Source organism: Lissotriton helveticus, chromosome 1_1 (assembly GCF_964261635.1).
Source record: "Lissotriton helveticus chromosome 1_1, aLisHel1.1, whole genome shotgun sequence".
In the NCBI taxonomy this organism is placed as follows: domain Eukaryota; kingdom Metazoa; phylum Chordata; class Amphibia; order Caudata; family Salamandridae; genus Lissotriton; species Lissotriton helveticus.
Genome location: NC_136057.1, coordinates 34,886,504 through 34,901,822, shown reverse-complemented (window position 1 = coordinate 34,901,822; position 15,319 = coordinate 34,886,504). Strand labels below are relative to the sequence as shown.

The 15,319-nt window shown below is 42.6% G+C and overlaps 1 protein-coding gene across 1 annotated transcript in view; it reads left to right on the top strand.

The window, feature by feature from the left end:
• The window catches only part of LOC144757626 (olfactory receptor 6Q1-like), a 100,633-nt gene that overhangs the window by 71,170 nt on the left and 14,144 nt on the right, over positions 1-15,319 (top strand). The gene's annotated exons all lie outside the window — the stretch shown is intronic.

Below are 15,319 nucleotides of genomic sequence, written 5' to 3'. Positions count from 1 at the left end.
TACATCAAAAGATTGTAAACAAGGCCCTGGGTTGAATCGTGTTTATTTTGTGTGTAGTATTTCCTTCTAGTGTACATTAACCCCTTGACTGCTGGGACTATTCCCCTGCTGTGCTGGGGTGTGGGGGGGGGGCGCGCACAGCGCCCTGGTGCTCATGACAAGGTCAGCTCGTCATGAGCCACGGCGCTCGTGTGCTCATGACGAGCTGAGCTCGTCACGACCACGCCCGTTTAATGGAACGCTAAGCACAGCGGGGGAATTATCCCCGCGTGTGAGTGTTCAATGCGCCATGACGAGCTCAGCTCGTCATGAGCACCGGAGCGCCATGGCTCATGATGAGCTGACCTCGTCATGAGCATGGGAGGGATTAAAGTACTTATTTTTGGAAAGGAAGTGATTCAGTACACTAATGTGTTTGTTGAGTTCTGAGCTCAAGTACCCCATTCTACCTCCCGGAGTGGCCTATATCCCTCTCCATCGCTAGCACTGAGAGTCAAGTCCTCACTGGTTTGCACTGGGCCCAACTTGCAAAGCAGTAACAGGCTCGACCCTCGGATATTAATGGTAAATGACTTCAACCTCCATGGTGGACACCCAATAGTCACTACTTGCCCTGTGTAACCTAGAACAGGATGTGACACCGTTATAGAGACTCTATGATTCACTATTTCTAAAACGTTTTAGGGCAAAGTTGCAATTTTCAAAGAATAAAACGAGGACTTAAAGAAAACATTACAAGGGCATATTGGAATTGCATCTGGGGTAGGAGTGTCCCCCCCCAAGTTACTCCCAGCATTTATCGCAAGTTTCTAGTGCAAAATGTGCCCTTCCATGAAAAATGGATGTGCAGATAAATTTTGCGCTATGAAAATGCAATAGTACATAAACAGCAGTTAAACGTGATCAATTGCTTTCCCCTAAATTACTCTTAATTACTCGGTCGTACATAATCATAAAGGAGAAGAAGCTAGAGAATATTTACATCCAGAATAGGGGAATATGCAGAGAATGTTGTCATCCAGGGTAGGGGAAGATGTAGAGAATTTTTACATCCAGCAGGTGGTTTGATTGCCATTGATTGGGTGCTCTTCACTAGTTTGTTATTAGAGATTAGCCTGCGCTTCTTTGTGGATATAACACTCCCTGCAAGTGAACAGAGGTGCTGGCTGAGGGTGGGGAGGAGGGCAGTGTGCAGCCAGCAGGAGAGTCTGTGGCTTTCTGATTGGTGCGGGTAGTTGTGGCCATAGAGATATCTATGAAAGTCACTTTTGGGTGTAATATCTGCAATTGAAAGAGATGGAGGTGTCTGTAAATGTGTGGGGATTCAGATGTCTGTGAGTGTCATATTGAGTCTGAGATGTTTGTCAATGTCATATTGAGGTAGAGATGTCTGCGACGTCTATGAGTGTCATATTGAGGTGAAGCAGGTGCAGTTGACCGGTGTCAGAGATGTCTATGAATGTTGCATTGAGGTTGAGACGTCTGTGAATGTCACATTGAGGTGGATGTCCATGAATGCCACATTGAGGTGGTGATGTCTGTCAATGATGTCACATTGAGTTGTAGATGTCTATGAATGTTGCATTGAGGTGGAGACGTCTGTGAATGTCACATTGAGGTGGATGTCCATGAATGCCACATTGAGGTGGTGATGTCTGTCAATGATGTCACATTGAGTTGTAGATGTCTATGAATGTTGCATTGAGGTGGAGACGTCTGTGAATGTCACATTGAGGTGGATGTCCATGAATGCCACATTGAGGTGGTGATGTCTGTCAATGATGTCACATTGAGTTGTAGATGTCTATGAATGTTGCATTGAGGTGGAGACGTCTGTGAATGTCACATTGAGGTGGATGTCCATGAATGCCACATTGAGGTGGTGATGTCTGTCAATGATGTCACATTGAGTTGTAGATGTCTATGAATGTTGCATTGAGGTGGAGACGTCTGTGAATGTCACATTGAGGTGGATGTCCATGAATGCCACATTGAGGTGGTGATGTCTGTCAATGATGTCACATTGAGTTGTAGATGTCTATGAATGTTGCATTGAGGTGGAGACGTCTGTGAATGCCACATTGAGGTGGTGATGTCTATGAATGCCACATTGAGGTGGTGATGTCTGTCAATGACGTCAGATTGAGGTGGTGATGTCTATGAATGCCACATTGATGTGGAGGTGTCTGTTAATGTCATATAGAGGTGGAGTGGGTACAGTCGTAAGGTGTCAGGTTTGCCTGTGAATGCTGTGTTACAGTGCAGTGCGAGTTGGTGACTCTAAAAGGGAAAATCTCTGTGTGTTGTTATAAGGTGGGCTAGTACCTGTGAAGCAGGATGTGTATTTCTGTGATGGGCACAGATGGATGGTGGTTGGTGTACCAGGGCATTTCTTGATGTGCTTAAGCGTTGACCGGGGGCTCAGTTGGGACAGTTAAATGACCATTACAGTGACAAAGGATGTCATGCAGGTGTTTCCGAGGTAAGGAATAATGTGAGTGGAATTTCCATTTAAATCTTGTGATGGAAAGTCGGTGCAGACAAATGAGGATAGTAACCTGCAGGTAATGAGTGCTGAGTACAAATAATGAATGAATCAATCAAACAGTCTTAGATTGGACACCAGTGAACTTTTAATATACAACAGAGATGTAACTTTATATTATGTAGAGATTGAGTAGAGATTGAGCTGTGATCTGTTACCTCATTATGACACTCGCAGACATCTCCATCTCAATATGATGCTCATTCACATCTCTACCTCAATATTACATTCACAGACATATCCACTACAATATAACATGCATAGACATCTCCACTACATGCCAACTGCACATGTTCCACCTCAGTATGACATTCACAGACATCGTCACCTCAATATGACACTCACACACACCTTCACCTCAATATGACCTTCACAGACATCTACATCACCCATCTACTTCACCCGCTCCACCTCAATAGACGTACACACATTATCACCTGTACTTTACTTCTTCAACCCATCTCCAATGCCTATCAACTGTGCCCTTTGCAGCTCAATATGACACTCAGTGACATCTCCACCTCAATATGACATTCATAGACAAATCCACCACCATCAATTTCACCCCTTCCAACTCATCACACTCACAGACATCTCCACCTCAGTATAACATGCATAGATATCTCCACCACCTGCGAACTGCACACGTTCTACCTCGATATGACATTCACATACACCTCTACCTCAATATGATGTTCACAGCCATTCCAACACCTGTCAACTTCACCCACTCCACCTCAATAGACATTGACATATTATCACCTGTTCTTTACTCCTTAATAACATCTGTACCACATGTCAACTGCACCCTCTCCACCACAATATGACATTCATACACAACCCCACCGCCATCAACATCACCCTTTCCACCTCATGACACTCTTAGACATCTTCACCTCAGTGGAAGATTAACAGACATTTCCAACTCAATTTAACCTTCACATACATATCCACCTCAATATCACACTCATAGATATCTCCACCACCTGTCAACTGCACGCATTCAACCTCAATATGATACTCTCAGAAATCTCCACTTCATTATGACCGTCACAAGCATCGCTACCACCGGCTTACATCAGCACAGGCACAATAATTCAATAGATTACAATTTTCAACATGAAACCCATCTCCTCAACTGGCTAAAACATTAAATCCAAGAAGACATCTTTAAAACTGTGGCCACATCTCTGGTACCCCCAATATTGAATATGAAAACTCATCTCTGGTCGATACCCCTAAAGTATACCATCCCCTACGAAGGACGACACTCCATGTTACAACTAGCCTAGTCACTAGAAGCCAGACTTCCTTCATAGTGGCCAAGGCTCTTCATTCCGATACAAAAGGGGATGATGGACAGAGCGTTTGAGCAAATCAAACACTCACCCCCAGTCAACTGACCCGGGTTTAATCCATCATCTTTCTTTAGCCCACTCTGCCACCCGAGTTCAGACATGGCCATATGCAAATCAGTCTGACCCTGTGCCTCATGGGAACAGTCCAGCCCGAACTGCCAAGCCATGTCTTCCCTGGACCGGAATCAAGCATCCTGGGACAGGTTTCGGATTCAACCCAGATCTCTTGACTGGGTGTGAGTGTTTGATTGGTTCAGATGCTCCGTCCATCACCACCTCCTTTTGTACCGCAAGGCTCTTCATTCCCGCACCCTCACTTGCAAGCTGAAAACCTCACTCGCCACCTTAGGAGGCTTCTGCTCCCAACCAGCTCAGACTCTCTACTTCTTGAACTTTGTAGTGATGAATGTCCACACAGGAGGTAGTAATTCAAGATGATTTATACTATGTAGATAACAAGTCGTAAGGTAAAGAACATCAAGTAAATATGTGGTAGATCAGAGCCCCACCAGGAGCTGCCTGTCAGCTGCTCAGCCCATGAACAACTCACTCTGCCTCTCTCAGTCGCAACATTCCGAGGCATCATCAAACTCCACATTCTGAGTCAGAGCACAGGCAGAGGCTTGTAACACACCTTACAATATATATGCAGGATACTACAAACTTCCTATCATGAAGTAGTCAAGAGCCCCCCCTGAGCCACCAGAACAAGCCAGGGTGTCAGGGCTTCCATATACCAGCTAATCATCCTCCGATTAGAACAAGATTTCTAAGCTTAACTCCAGGTAAGTAACCCCGAGAAGAGAGGTCTGCTGACCCACATGATGTAGCCACACCAGTCAGTAACTCGCATCTTCTGAGTTAGTATCATGGACCTGTACATGTGCATGTCTAGTCTCCTGATAGTAACATTCTTTTCTCCTGATGGTAGCTGTGTATAGCTCTTGTGTTTTATTTCCACTGTTTTCACATTGACTCATCACATTAGATTACTTCTTGGGTCTGGTTCACACACTGTAAATCCACAAATTAAAGAGACCCAGCCCCAAAAGGGAATGGCCACCCCTTGATGTTATGAGCATTAAAGAGAGCTATATATTGCATGTGTCCTCTCATTGCTGTGACTGCACAGCAGGGGATCCAGGTAATAACATTGTGGGACAAAATGAAATGGCAATACAGAGAGTGTAAATAACACTGTGGTTTATTACATGACTACTTTATTTTCAACAGTATTTAACTTTATTGAATAAAAAAGCTGAACTAACAGGATGGTTGTAATTATAAGCACCATACATTTCTTCCTAGAGCAATTAAGTTTAGTTAAAATCATAGTCAAAGACAGATCAGAATTAAATTTAAACATGGCATAGAAAGTGACTGCCTAGAAAGCTGTTTAAACAGATTTCATGCTTAAAATAAATTACTTTAAAATCATAAGAAAAGAAATAAACATGATTATCAGAATACTTAGAAGGAAATAAAAATTACCAATTAGAAAATTGAAGACTATTTTGATTGATTGCCTGGTAGCATTTAATTCACACTTTTAGTAGAGTAACATGACTCCCTGCAGGACCTCTACTCTGAAGAGCTCTTGAAGACACAATATGGAAGTAACTGCTTGCCAGTGTGCACTCCCTGCAGGACCTGTCCTCTGGTAAGCCCTTGAAGACATGGTATTGATCTGACTGCTTGCTGGTGTGCACTCCCTGCAGGACCTCTCCTCGTGTGAGTCGTTAAAGACACTTTTGGGAAGTGACTGCTGGCAGGTGTGCACTCCCAGCAGGACCTGTCCTCTGGTGAGCACTTGAAGAAATGTTATGGATGTGACTGATGGCATGTGTGCACTCCCAGCAGGACCTTTCCTTGTGTGAGTCGTTAAAGACACTTTTGGGAAGTGACTGCTGGCAGGTGTGCACTCCCAGCAGGACCTGTCCTCTGGTAAGCCCTTGAAGACATGTTATTGATCTGACTGCTTGCAGGTGTGCACTCCCAGCAGGACCTGTCCTCTGGTGAGCACTTGAAGAAATTCTATGGATGTGACTGATGGCATGTCTGCACTCCCAACAGGACCTTTCCTCGGGTGAGTCCTTGAAGACACGTTTTGGAAGTGACTGCTTGTAATATATACATTACAGGGAGATATGATTGTGTGTGTGGTACAGCACTGCTGTTATCTCACATTGATGGTATCTTGTGAACTATGATGGCATCTGATCTATCTGGATAAGACCTTTTAATGTAGATACCAAATACTTCAAAATATGCACCTTGTATCCTGAGTTACCTGGCATCTGTCACACTGGCAGAATACGACCGTAAATTTGTGTGGGGTTTAGCAGAAAATTGATCAGCAATGAGAAAGTTACTCAAGAAAGGAACATATTTCAATTGGGACTCTGTGTGTGAGGCAGAGTTTAAGGAAGTGAATGAAAAGTTGAGTGGAGCACCTAAACTGAAGACATTTGAACCCAAGAAGAATCCAGTACTTACAACATATGTGAGTCTTAAGGGACTACGGGCCAGATGTAGGTAATTCCTATTTACCGACTCTTAAATACCGACTCATACCGAATCGGTATTTAAGAGTCGGTAAATAGGAAGGAGGCAGATGTAGGTAAAAAATTACCGATTCTGTAAGAGTCGGTATTTACCGAATCTGTAAATACCGATTCGGTATTTCACATTGATTCCTATGGGCCTTGAAGCCCATAGGAATCAATGTGAAATACCGAATCGGTATTTACAGATTCGGTAAATACCGAATCCTGCAAGGGTGCAGGGGGTGTCACTTTGACACCCTCTAGCACCCCAAGTACAGGCATGTGTGCCATGTGGCACACAGACATGCCCTAAGGGCATGTCTGTGTGTCACATGGCACAGGTGTGCATGCACAGATGTGCATGCACACCTGTATTCGGTATTTTACCACCCAATAGGATTGGGTGGTAAAATACCGAATCTGAAGGGCCTGGGGCACTCTTAGGAGTGTCACCTACATATGGATTTACAGATTCGGTATATTTACCGATTCGGTAAAATACCGAAGTGGTAAATTTACCGAATCGGTAAATATACCGATTCTGTAAATTCAGACCCACCTACATCTCAAAAGCCAGATACCGGTCGGTAACGGCCGATTTCGGCCGTTACCGACCGGTATTTGGCGACCTACATCTGGCCCTAGGGGCCAGATGTAGGTAGCCCAATACCGGTCGTAAACGGCCGAAAATACCAATTTTCGGCCGTTTCCGACCGGTATTGGGCTATGGAGATGTAGGGGCTCAAAAAACATACAGATTCGGTAATTTTACCGAATCGGTAATTTTACCGAATCAGTAAAATTACAGAATCTGTAAAATTACAGATTCTGTATATTTTACAGATTCTGTAAATTTACCAATCGGTAAAATTACCGAATCTGTATTTTCAGATGTAGGTAGCACTTTGAACAGTGCTTCAGGCCTTTCAGGATTCGGTATTTACCATGTAATACAATTGCATGGTAAATACCGAATCCCTGTGTACATGCACATCTGTGCATGTACACCTGTGCCATGTGGCACACAGACATGCCCTAAGGGCATGTATGTGTGTGACATGGCACACAAGCCTGAATCAGGGGTGCAACAGGGTGTCAAAGTGACACCCTGTCCCCCTTTGCAATTCGGTATTTTTACCAATTCGGTAAATACCGATTCGGTATTTGCTATTGAATCCTATGGCTTCAAGGCCCATAGGATTCAATAGGAAATACCGCTTCAGTATTTACCGAATCGGTAAATACCGAATCTTACCGATTGTATATAAAATACCGAATTATTACCTACACCTTAATTACCGATTCATAAATACCGAATCGGTAAAATTCGGTATTTATGAATCGGTAAATGAGATTTATCTACATCTGGCCCTTGGAGCAGTTTTACAGCAGTGCTCAGAATGTACAATACTGTTTCTTTCAAGTAGTTTGAAAGGATCAGAAAACCTATAGTCACAGAGAGACACTTGCAGTATTATGGACTGTCAGAACACTTGCAGTAGTATGGCTGTCAGAAAACTAAAATACATTCTATGGGGCAGCAAATTTGAAACCAGAATAGACCACAACTACTATGTGAGATGTATAAAGAGAAAGGCATAGATACAGTTTCTAATAGAATTATCAAAAAAGACATAGCTCTTCAGGAATATGATTTTAAAATAAAATATATTCCAGGAGTAGATAACAATGTTGGATAGAGTCCTCAGATGAGCAGACTCAAAGTGGAAACACTTAAGATGATACAAGGAGTTTATTCAGGAAATGGTCTGTGAAATGAGTATGGCCATTGTGTCAGAAGAGAGATAGACATCAGAATTTGATAAAACTTTCCAAGAGTTTCTGCACTTACTGAAATCTGGATGGGGCAATAACAATAAGAAGAGTAGGGAAAGAAAAACCTTTTAGGGAGTTAAAGATGAATTACCAGAAAATCAACGATTGCTATTCAGGGGAATCAGACTTGTTCCTTCCTGCACAGAGAGAGAAGAACTAATGACTTTAGCTTATTGTGGCCATAAAGGGATGTCTAAAAGTAAAGAAAGGCTGAGAATGACATACTGGTGGCCAGGCATGGATTTACAAGTAAAAACAATATTCAAGAATGCATGTTGTGTGCTCTGAGAGAGAAACCCATGCATCCTAGGGTACAACCAATGGAGATTAAAGAACGTCAAACTAGACCATGGGAGGAGGTTGCATTAGACATTATTGTCTCAATACATGGGGAGGGATGTGAAACATTTTTTCTTGTTTTGATGGATATGTATTCAAGGTGTCCGTAAGTTTATTTTACACAAGGGATTGAGACTAAATATGCAGTAACATTTTTGAGAGAAACATTTGGAAGTGAAAGTATTGCTACAATGCTGCTAACAGACAATTAGTTACAGTTTGTTTCTAAAGAGATGGAGGCATTTTTAGCTGAATGTGGCATAAGACATAAAATGTGTGCTTTATCACCCAGAAACTAAGTGAATAGTAGAGCATTTTAATTGAGTACTAACGGAAGTCATACATATGGCAAAGGATAATGGTTTGATGTGGAAGGAGAAAGTCCGTATAAAAGTGGAAGCACACACAATCACACCACACTCCTACTGCAGGAAAACAACGGTTTTGAATTATTTTTGGCCAGGCAACCCTTAACATTAATAGCTCCTGGAGGGAAATGCACCCATACTATCCACGCCATGATGGGCGGGCTGGTTGGCGTATGTACCTTTGGCACATTGCCCAGGACAGATGCAGCTTATTTCCTAACTTCTGTAGGTTCCAGCAGTGCACTTCAGGACCACTGGTTTAGTAATACACACCGCCATATATATATTTTGTACTTCCATACGCTTTATTTGTTTGCTCAACCTTCTACAGTAGCTTGTCACTTCATCCTGATAAAGGCCAAGACACTCTTATAGGTTCCCGGGCCGAAACATGTTGATCATTGTCTGATGTAACTGTCTCTAATGTTGGCAGTTGCATTACTAGCTCTCTGGTTTAAATCCTGGCCTGAGGTAGCTGAATAAAGCTTGCCAGAGCTAACCTTGTAGCCAGTTTTAACTCACAATTCCCTCTAGCACTGCACCCATCCTATTGCACACAGTGCTGACCTAGGGTTTTTGTCAGGTCTTGCTCCGCAGGATCCGGACGTCGTAATAAGGGTCCACCTCCTGAAGTCATCAACACCCTGAATATCAAACAGGGTGTTCGAGCTATCAGGCGAGGGAAAGGAAAGGGAAGGGTCAGCAGGGACAAGAACCTGAAACAACAAAACAATAGCAGACAATATAACTAATGTCAAACACACACCCCTACTCTCATGAATTCTCGCTAGTTTTGCATACCTGTGAAATGATTGGTATAACCCTTTGTTGCAGTCAAGCCTAAGCAGTGTATATAAATGTAGTTCCAGTAAGGTAAGAAAAATATCACATGTAATATCTAGAATATATGTACTCCCTGCTATTATATAGAAATCAATTTGTGCTCTATAGCATACCATAGCCTGCAGAAGCAAGTCTTTGTAACATGGATTCTGGTAATCACTATAAACAGATAGGTTCAAAATCCCAGAAGAACAAAACAAAAGATGGTAAATAAGTGGGCAAGTTGAGACTATATCAGCTCAATGTACTAAGCCAAACACCACTTCCCTATAAATGAAAAATAACTAATGTATTCCTTTTATAGCCCACGGAAGCCTGAAGCCGCAAATACCGCTTCCGCTCCGTTAAATAAGGGAATATAATGTAAACTGGTAGCGTGTGGTTGCGTCCACCACTCCCGCTCCGGTAATCAAGTTCCACTGTACACAGATGCGGTTAGTGTCAAAACCAGCAGCATAGTGGTTGCGTCCACCACTCCCGACTCAACTGTCAAGCACCCTTTGTAAATAGTCTCTGATGTCAGAAACAGCAACACGAGGTTTCGACCACCTCCGTGTTCCGCTCCGATAATCTCCCAACAGCCAAAAACCAAAAGGAAACGGCAACACGAGGTTTCGACCACCTCCGTGTTCTGCTCCGAATCCCCCAACAGCTGACCAAAAGGAAACGGCAGTGCGAGCCGAGACGGACTCCACACTCCGAAGGAAAAGCAGGTACTGTACGGGAACTCGGAAGAACTATCCTCCATCCTCGTCAATCTTACCCACAAGCAGGAAAAGACCGCTCCAGTGTGCCCAATTCTCCGGCACCGCTAATCAGCCTCTGGAGCAGCGCAGCCGATCAAATCCACGTCAGAACTCCGGAAGCAGAATAACTCGCACCGAGTGCTCGCGCAAGTCCGTTAAGTACTTCCTGTCATGGAGGATCTTGGGAATTGCAATCCGCTAATCAGAACCTGCCAGTTTTAGAGCAACCCGCTCTTCCACAAAACATCCCTGAGCTCCTTCCTCGCAGCGAGGTTGTAGCCCGCTTTTAGAGTAGGCTTTCAACGTGAGGAGGTAACCCTATGATGAAGCATGACACCTTTGGTGTGTGAGGGGAACCGTCCTTAAAAGGGAACCCCCTCCCTTAGAATGGTTGTCCCATTACACATGCCCCTCAGACTTAAGTTCCGGACATGTGGCTCTTTTTGTGATAGGTGTAATATATTTATGTTTTTGTTTTTGTTTTAGAGGTTTATAAAGCGCTGGCTAGTCCCAGAGGTATCGGAGCACTTTACATGACTGAGATAGTTACGGTAAGAAACTAAATTACAACATCATTGAATACCAACAAGTAAAACAAAAGAGAAAACGGTTTGAGATTATACATATCACGTAAAACAGATAGGAAGAGCAAAGAGTTATGTACATATATAACATAGAAGCTCAAATTCAAGGCGCAGGTTAACACCCCCAATATTTATTAAGGAGGTGCATTTTTAGGTCTTTTTTAAAGCTGGTATAGGAAGGGTTGCATTGTAGGTCTTTGGTGAGGGCATTCCAGATTTATGGGGCATTTCCGGAGAAGGAGAGCATTAGTGCTTCTCAGAGGTCGTGTGCTGCCCACTTTGCAGAGTTTTTTGGGGAGGTACGTGGTGTATTTTGATGGAGGACTTTGTGTGTAATGCATGCGTTTTTGTAGGTGGATCTGCCTTTGATGGGGATCCAGTTAAGAGTTTTGAGGGCTAGGGAGATGTGGTCAAAGCGTTTCCAGTCAATGATGATCCTGGATGCCAGGTTGAGTACAGATTTGAGTGGAGCAAGGTGGACTTTGGGAATTCTGGTGAAGATGGCATTGCCGTAATCAATTCACGAAAGGACCAGGGATTTAATTACTGATTTAAAGTCTTCAGTTGGGAGAAAGATCTTCATTTTCATGAGATGACGGAGAGTGAAGAGGGCCCATTGGGCCAAATTTTTGATGTGAACATTGAGGTTTAGGCTATTATCGATTGAGATACCAAGAGATTATTCTGTGTTGGACAAAGAGAGTGAGCAGTTGAGGGCATTGAGGTCAGAGATCCAGGCTGTTAGGGGAGAAGAGAATTATTTCGTTTTATTGGGGGTTGAGTTTGGGATGATTTAATTGGAACCAGGATTGGATCTTAGTGAGGGTGTTGTTAAGGTGTATGATGTCGGTATGGGTTTTAATCTTATATTAGAGTTGGGTGTTGCCGGCATAGAGGTGGTAGTTGACGCCAGCTTGTTTTAGAATAAAGGTGAGGGCTTCCTTAAAGAGGTTAAAGAGAGAGGGAGAGAGAATAGATCCCTGGGGGACTCCTAGGGAGACCAGAGTGGGGTTAGATAGACAGTCTAGAATTTTGATTTGCTGTGTTCGATGTTGTACAAAGGAGACAAACCATTTGTGCGTAGTACCATTGAGGCCGAAGCACATTAAGTAGGGCAGAGTGGTTGACAGTATCAAAAGTTGCGGAGAGATCAAGGAGGATAAGTAGACAGGTCTCAGCATTATCAAGGGAGGGGTGGATGTCATCAACAATGTTTAGTATGGAAGTTGCAGTGCTGCAGTCTTTTCTGAAGCCTGATTGTAGGGGGTCCAGAAGGTTGAAATGTTGTATTTGTTTGTCCAAGACACATTTTTCGAGGGCTTTAAAAAGAAAGGGGACGTTAGAGATGGGTCGGAGATTGTTTAGGTCATTAGGAACGGCAATAGAGTTTTTAATAATGGGGGAGATTTGACCAAGTTGAAGGGCCACTTTCAGTGGCAAGGGAGGTGTTGATGATTGTGGTCCAAGATGGGGCAATGATGTCTTTTAGGTCTTGTACAAGGTTTGAAGGGCCTCTTTAGATAAGGCTGACTGTTCTGTGCCAAGCTACCAGAGGGTGAGAACAGGTTATCTTTTAGTGTCTAGCTTAACATGAATAGGTCTATGGTCTCTCCTTGGACAAGGTGCATAACTCTGCCAACTAGAGACCCAATTTCTAACAATATGTTTTTGTATTTTTTGACAATCAAAATTTGTATAGGACTGGCGGCACTCGTGGTGAGAACTGTTCATCAATGTGAAAAATATAGACTGAGGTTAGACTTTTAGGGTGCCAGGAAATAGTCCCTTCCGGCCGGTAAGGACTGTTGATTATGAAAAAAAGGAGGGAGTGCAAGGACTGCTTGCACTGTTTCCGAAAGGCACTCCGATGGGAGATAGGACTCCTGAATTATAATTTCATCGCAATAATTCATGCAATTCAAACAAGCGTAGTCAATGGTAATCTTTTTTGAAGATTCATTTAATTGATGGGTCACATATTATATCCTCATAGTGACTTTTTCATGAAACAATGCTCCAAATGTATTTTGTATTGACATCAATTGATCAATGCATCATCCCTATGCATTTCGGGCGGGGCCCTTCATCAGGGGGTAGCAAAAGATCTGTAAATAAATGAATTGGTATCAGGAAGGGAACTCGCGACCACGAGATGAGTATTACGATTAACCAAGTGCAGATAAAATTATACGTGCATTATCCACACTACAGAAGGGTTGAAAAAGTAAAAAGGTGTAAGGTTGGCCCAGTGTGAGGTGAGGACAGTAACAGCCATGACAATGGTGTGGACGGTAAACCAAAAACGCCCATTACGTGAATACTGGACTTAAAAATAGACCTCAAGTAAACCGGAAAAGCCAAACCCAATTAACGCTTCAAAAGTGCTTTAACGATGTGCACGGCAAAAAAAAGTGGTCTAAAAAGTGAAGATCGTGCAAATGAGGGCTTACCAAATCTTCTCTGAAGCGACACGCGACGCGCAGGGTAGCCGACGGTTAGTGTGCAATGCGGTGAATGCGGAAGTAAATAAACGACCGTGATAGTGAAGGTAAACAAAGGACTATCGCAAATGTTAGTAGCGTGATAGGCATGCCCATATATCCGAAGCGCAACTAAACCAGTCATGATCTAATATTGGCCGCGGCCTAATTTCATACAACGTAGAAGACGGTTACACACAGTGATAAAATATTATGAGTATTGAAAAAACACAACAAACAAACACTCGGAATCGATGGTGGCGGCCATCATGGAATGGTCAATCGTGGTGTACAATCACTGTAAGAACGGTAACAAATGTGGAAATGAATAGATGATAGAAGCAATAAGGGTAAGAGAGCTTGAAAAAAAGTCATAATGGAATAGAAAAAGTAGGTTAAAAAGTATAAAAAATCAAAGGTAGAGGAAAAAATAACCGGAAAGCCAAAATTAAAAAAAGTGACCGGAAGGGTAATGAACAGGTGCAACCTGGACTATGAAAGAAAGGTGATGGCCATATGGGAAAGGTGGAAATTAAGTAAATACAAAGAAAGAAAGTGAGGAAGAGGAGTGTACGACATCGGGTGATAGGACGTGGAATGAGAAACAAAGGGGTGAAATGGAGACAAGTACGTTCAGAAAGAAATATGGAACAACTGTATGTACATTGGGACAACAACAAATTATAGGAAACAACTATATTCAATTCTATCGTTGAGACCCTTGGACTGACAAGCATCAAGTCTCTTGATCCACACGGTTTCCCTCTGGAGTAGTAGTTTCCTGTTATCCACGCCTGCTCTCAGTGGGACAACCTCCAAAACAAGGAACCTCAGTTGGCTCACGTTGTGCTGGTGTGTAATAAAATGAGCTGCCAAAGGAGCTTTGGTTAATCTATTTCTGATTGTACATAGGGATGATGCATTGATCAATTGATGTCAATACAAAATACATTTGGAGCATTGTTTCATGAAAAAGTCACTATGAGGATATAATATGTGACCCATCAATTAAATGAATCTTCAAAAAAGATTACCATTGACTACGCTTGTTTGAATTGCATGAATTTTTGCGATGAAATTATAATTCAGGAGTCCTATCTCCCATCGGAGTGCCTTTCGGAAACAGTGCAAGCAGTCCTTGCACTCCCTCCTTTTTTTTGTATTTTTTGACACATATGCTTCTCATATGTAAGCTAGAGTATTGTTCTTGACAGCTTTAGTTATACACAAAGAATAGTTTCCTCAACAAATTAGAGATTTTTAGGTTTCCACCAGACACTAAATGATCTCCTTGATAGGCAAATGTGGTATTCTTTACTAAGTCATTGTAGAATTGTATTAGGTCATTATGGGATGTGGGAGTGGGAAGAGAAGATACTGGGGAGATTGGTTGTGTTTATCCTGGTCTCTACAAAGGTTGTCCCACTTTGTCAATTTGGACAAATGTAGTAGAGATTTGTTTTATTTCTGGGCAAAGATATCAAAATGCTCTACCGCCCTATTTGGCAGTTCAATCATTGTACCACCACTGTGAAAGGTATACCACCATTTGAGTATGATCCCAAGTAAATAGAATAAATATATATCACCTTTTACCATTTAATTGAAATTTGGACACTATAGCTAGACCATAATCTAATATTGTCAAGCATAAATGTGCATGTAGCTGTGTAC